Genomic DNA, 6,000 nt, shown 5'->3' with positions numbered 1-6,000 from the left:
CTAAAATGTTAAATAATATAAAATAACTATTTTTAAAAATTAGGAAAATTAATTTGAGGCCAAGAGAATAATATATGTCCCTATCAGGCTATACTTAACCACTCTAGAAACTTTTCAAATAGTTTGATATGTTTTCACATGCAATATTCAAAAAGATTTAAAGTACAAATTTTAAGGGTTTAANGATAAAATGAAATAATTTTATCTTAAACTTCTAAAATGTTAAATAATATAAAATAACTATTTTTAAAAAAATTAGGAAAATTAATTTGAGGCCAAGAGAATAATATATGTCCCTATCAGGCAATACTTAACCACTCTAGAAACTTTTCAAATAGTTTGATATGTTTTCACATGCAATATTCAAAAAGATTTAAAGTACAAATTTTAAGGGTTTAATAACTTATATACGTAAAGAAATTTTTATGCCATTAAATTATAATAAAGAAACCTAGAAATAGCTAGCCTCCATAAAAAGGCTAGATTAATTAGTAATTATCTTGTAATAAAGCAAGTAAGTTATTACTGTTGTTTTTAAATATATAAATAAAAATTAAAAAATTTACATCCAAATTTAAATCAAAAATTAATTAATTTGACCCTCATATTTCGAAACAAATTTAAATGGAAGGGGTATGAAATAGAGAAATCAACCACATGCATGATCAATAATATAGTACATAATTTAAAGACATTATTAGTTTATTACTTCTAATATAGTACATAATTTAAAGACATTATTAGTTTATTACTTGTAATTAGAAACAAACAACAAAGTTAGGAAAATGTGACTTTTGTTAAAAACACACCCCCCCCCCCCCCCNTTTCAACCACCATATTTTCTATGGGGATCTTTTTGGAGATTGAGATTTATACAAGATTTGAAAAAGATGACAAAAGCTTAATAGTTGTCACCAACCATTTAATTTTAAACTATAGTATATTTTTGTTAAAAGGTGATCTTTGATCTTGTTTACTCTACAAAATCAATCATTGGTTATTTTGAAGGAATTTTATCCCTTTTTTTTTCAATGAAATTTGAGGGGCCCAATTTTTCTTTCTAATTATATAAGGGGTTTATTTGACATAAAATTTCATTCAAATAGTTCTCATTTTCTTGCTTTTGTGCAATATATTCATATTTTCTTGAAAATAAAACATCAAAAAATAATAAATATGGCCAGTGTTGAGCTATCAAAAGTTGCAAATTCAGATACTCATGGTGAAGATTCACCATATTTTGCAGGATGGAAAGCTTATGATGAAGATCCTTTTGATGAAGTGCACAATCCATGTGGAGTAATTCAAATGGGATTGGCTGAAAATCAAGTAAGTATAAACTGTTTTCTCGTACAGGTTAAACTTTTAGATGATACATTCTTGCAATTCAACATAATATTAGAGTCATCAGGTTGAAGTCTTGAGTTCGAATCTCGTTGATATTCATCATCCCTTCTTTCATTCTAGGGTGACATTTGAACCATTTATTTTTTTCTTGGCTCGAAATGGAAGTAAGTTTGAATAGTATCTTAGAATATCATCTCTAGGGTATATTGAAAAGAATTTTTACGTGTTTGATCATGAAAAAAATTCAAGCTCGTATGTTGAAGAGTGTATTTGAAGATATAATTAAGCAAACCTAATGGTTCTACTCTTTGAGTTGAGGGTTTATCAAAAATAATCTATCTGCCTTCACAAGATAGGAGCACAATTGCGTACACATCATTGTCCCCAGATCTCACTTGTGTAGCTACACTGATATATAGGTAGATGTTGTTGTAAAAACATACTACCTTGTCTAATAACAAAAACTTATAGATGAAATGATAACACAATTTAATAAAATACTGCTCAGACTCTCTTAAAATGTTACCACACTCACGTTAAATCCTTCAAAAATATAATAATTCACAACATTTTTCAAGAGTCCGAACAACATGATTAAGCTAATATATATTCTATTTTTTGTGTATAGGTATCATTTGATATGGTGGAAGAATACTTGGAAAAACATTCAAAAACAATTAATTGTGGAAGTGGAATTTCTAACTTCAGAGAAAATGCTTTATTTCAAGATTATCATGGATTATATTCATTTAGAAAATCAATGGCAAAATTCATGGAAAAAATAAGAGGTGGAAGGGCAAAATTTAATCCAGATAGAATTGTTATTACAGCTGGTGCTACAGCTGCTAATGAATTATTAACTTTTATTTTAGCTGATCCTGGTGATGCCTTACTTGTTCCAACTCCTTACTATCCAGGGTAAGTAATATTATTTATAGTAATTAAATTATTTTATCCACATTATTATTAGTTACTATAGTATATATATTTTTATAGGGAAAAGAGTCAAAGATACCTTTTTACTATTTAAAATATCTTAAATTTAATATATGTTATACTTTGTCGTCATGTATATCCTTATTAGTTAAATTTAATACGCGTATTCCTAATCCTAAATGCAAGTAGGAATATATAAATTCTCTATGTTGAAAAATTACATATTGAATATAGAAGGTGTTGGATTCTCTTAGCCTTTTAATTTGGTGCATTTTTTTCTTTTTATTTTGAATCTCCTTAGGTGAAAATCCTGATTTTGATACTGTACAAAATATGAATGACTTGAAAGTATAACAAAAGATAAAGTTAAGATATTTCGTATCGTAGACAAGTAAATTTGAACATTTTCCCCTATTTCTATTCACTCACAATCTAAGTTTTAATTATGTTTTACCAATAACTTATGATTCTATTTTTATTTTATTTTTTACAGATTTGATAGAGATTTAAGGTGGAGAACAGGTGTAAAAATAATTCCAATTCATTGTAACAGTTCAAATAATTTCCAAGTTACACCACAAGCCTTAGAATCAGCTTATGAAGAAGCAAAATCCAACAAAATTAAAGTTAGAGGAATACTTATAACAAATCCTTCAAACCCTCTAGGTGCAACAATCCAAAGATCAAATCTTGAGGGTATTCTTGATTTCGCGGTTCATAAAAACATTCATCTTATCTCTGATGAAATCTACTCTGGCTCAGCATTTTGTTCCTCGGAATTCGTGAGCATAGCTGAGGTTCTGGAATCTAGAAATGACGTGGACTCAGAGAGAGTCCACATCGTTTATAGCCTTTCAAAAGACTTAGGTCTCCCTGGATTTCGAGTTGGTACAATTTATTCATACAATGACAATGTTGTTACAACAGCTAGGAGGATGTCAAGTTTTACGTTGATTTCATCTCAAACACAACAATTGTTGGCATCCATGTTGTCTAATGAGGAATTTACGACGAATTATATTAAGACGAATCGCGATAGATTGAGGAAGAGATATGAAAAAATTATTGATGGATTAAAGAGTAGTGGAATTGAGTGTTTGAAAGGGAATGCAGGGTTATTTTGTTGGATGAATTTGAGTCAATTATTGGAAAATTCAACAAAAGAATGTGAATTGGAACTTTGGAATTCAATTTTATGTGAAGTAAAATTGAATATTTCACCAGGATCATCATGTCATTGTTCAGAGCCAGGATGGTTTAGAGTTTGTTTTGCTAATATGAGTGAACAAACATTAGAAATTGCACTCAAAAGATTACATAATTTCATGAAAAGAACACAAAAAAGGGATTAACTTTCTTCTTTAGACCAACAAGGGTTATGTAGCGGTGAATTCAGATTAATCGAGCCCTAATAGAGGTATCGAACATTGAATGGATTGGATCCTAATATAGGTATCGAACATCAGATGGGATACTCAGAGAAAAAAAAACTTTCTTCTTTAGTTCTTTTTGGTTTGAGGGGGAAAAATCCAATTTTGATTGATGTTGGATTGATTCTCTAATTGATGTTAATTCCAAGGATTTGGATTTTTGTCCTCATATAATTGTACATCATTATTGAATTGAAGTTATATATAGAATTACTTCTTTAGTTCTATTTTATATGATATTGTCTTTACTATCTTTAAAAAAGAAGAAGACATGATTCTATATGTTGGGAAATTATTAGTGATATTTAATTTTTATTGTTATTCCTAATAATATGATTTTATAGTTATACACGTATAATAACATGTTTAAATTACATTAGTGTTACTTTTGGCGTAGGGGTGAATCTACTATTCTGATTATGGGTTTATGTGAACTTAACAACTTTGGTCAAAGCTCGTACTATATATTAATAAATTGACATAATATATAAATATGTCTTTTAACTTAGCTTCAGCGGTTGTCTAGACCCTTCAACTTAGAATATACATAAATAGACACTTAAACTTGTATAAAATTGAACAAATAGACACATTCATCCTATATGACAAATTTGTGTCTCATGTTTCGTTTTTCAAATATCAAATTATGTAAACTTTAATTGGTAGTTTAAAATATATTGTCTCATTAAATTAACATGACAATCGATTCCGTAAAAATTGAGATTGACAATCAACTAAAATTCCATCTTTGTGAGATCGCCAATATTATACCAAAAGCGTCTTTATTAGAGTATATCAAATCAGTATAGCTATACTATTGTCTATCGCTATTATTCTTCTGGTGTAACAAATCAATTTATTAAAAGTAAATATTAAGTAATTTATTTTTTCCTTTAGTTTGTTGATGTCAAACCATGTTCCATATATTCAATAGAAAATTCTTTCAATCAAAGTTATAATTTATACACAAATTATAGAAATAGTCAAAGTTGAACCCCAAAACTCCAATTTGTTCGCTTTTTTCATAAATTTGTTGCCGTGTTGTTGTTCTACCAAACACTCTAAACGTGGCATAAAAATAAAGTTTAATCCTCAACCGTGGTATTTATGAAATTTGTTTTTACTATTTTCGTTAAAAAAATCATTTTTCTATAATATATTGTTCAAAATATTTTAACCAATTAAATATAAAAAAATTGAAAATATTTTCTCCGTACCAAATACACCCTATGATATTATGTCTCTTTCTCTTGTATTATTACTTTGTCTTTCACGTGAAATCAACGAGTTTCGAAAAGTCCACACACATATTTGACGCCACAAATAAATATATAATCCAATCCTTTATCTTGGCTTTTACCCGAGGTCTGTAATTTGAATTCATGCCACATAGAATCCCTTTGGGAAAAACACTCCTTATCAATAATTTTTTCATAAGCAGTTCAACTCGAAGTTCAAACCCTAACGAGGATAATAAAGAGTTTAGACTTCAAATCACTCTTCGACTCTTTTGCAAAAACTATTTTCATTTATTATATTTTAGGTTTCCAGCTGGTGTTCGATATCTACATTAAAGATCAATCATCTGGATTCGCATTGTGTATGACGACTTCATTCGGGGGGAAGCACTCCCTACTAAAGACATTTTTATACTCAAAATTCGAACTCGACACCAAAAACCTCTTCATTAACAATGGTCAAATAACCACCAACTCATAGTGATAGTGAAGTCAAACGAAATTGATTAGTTTCTAAAAAAATGACTAATATAAAGTCTTCAAAAAATTTCAAACCAATCAGAGTCGTACAAATCAGTACCTCATGTGCCTCGTGAGTTGCAAAAATCATAGTATAAATTGATTAATTTCTAAAAAATAATAGTAATACAAAAAAATTCCAATCATCCATAGACTAAACTGAAATCCTCATCTGCCAACCAACCTGCTGCACTAATTAAAGAAATACTATTATTATTTATTCGTTCATTTTTATTTGTTCAGTATTAACTTGACATATTTAATCTTAAAAAATGATAAACAGAATGACAATGTATTATATCATCCTTTGAGGACAAAATAAATTTAATACTTTGATTAGGGACTAGGTGGTATATTTGTGTTTCAATTTTTCTAAATTTAACAAGTAAACAATGGACATCTATTTTTAAAACATGTTGGACAAGTAAAAGTGGAGGAAAAACGTTAGGTGATTCTTCCCATAGACAGAGTTCCCTAGTACTTATTTTTGGTAGAAGGTGACAAGTATTCCGTGAAATTAGTCAAGGTAC

At 28.6% G+C, this 6,000-nt stretch overlaps 1 pseudogene; it reads left to right on the top strand.

The window, feature by feature from the left end:
- Positions 1–1,176: 1,176 nt before the first annotated feature.
- LOC125861669 (1-aminocyclopropane-1-carboxylate synthase 7-like) lies at positions 1,177–3,695 on the top strand (annotated as a pseudogene).
- Positions 3,696–6,000: the final 2,305 nt, after the last annotated feature.

Source organism: Solanum stenotomum, chromosome 4 (assembly GCF_019186545.1).
Source record: "Solanum stenotomum isolate F172 chromosome 4, ASM1918654v1, whole genome shotgun sequence".
In the NCBI taxonomy this organism is placed as follows: Eukaryota; Viridiplantae; Streptophyta; class Magnoliopsida; order Solanales; family Solanaceae; genus Solanum; species Solanum stenotomum.
This window is presented reverse-complemented; position numbering and strand designations above follow the sequence as displayed.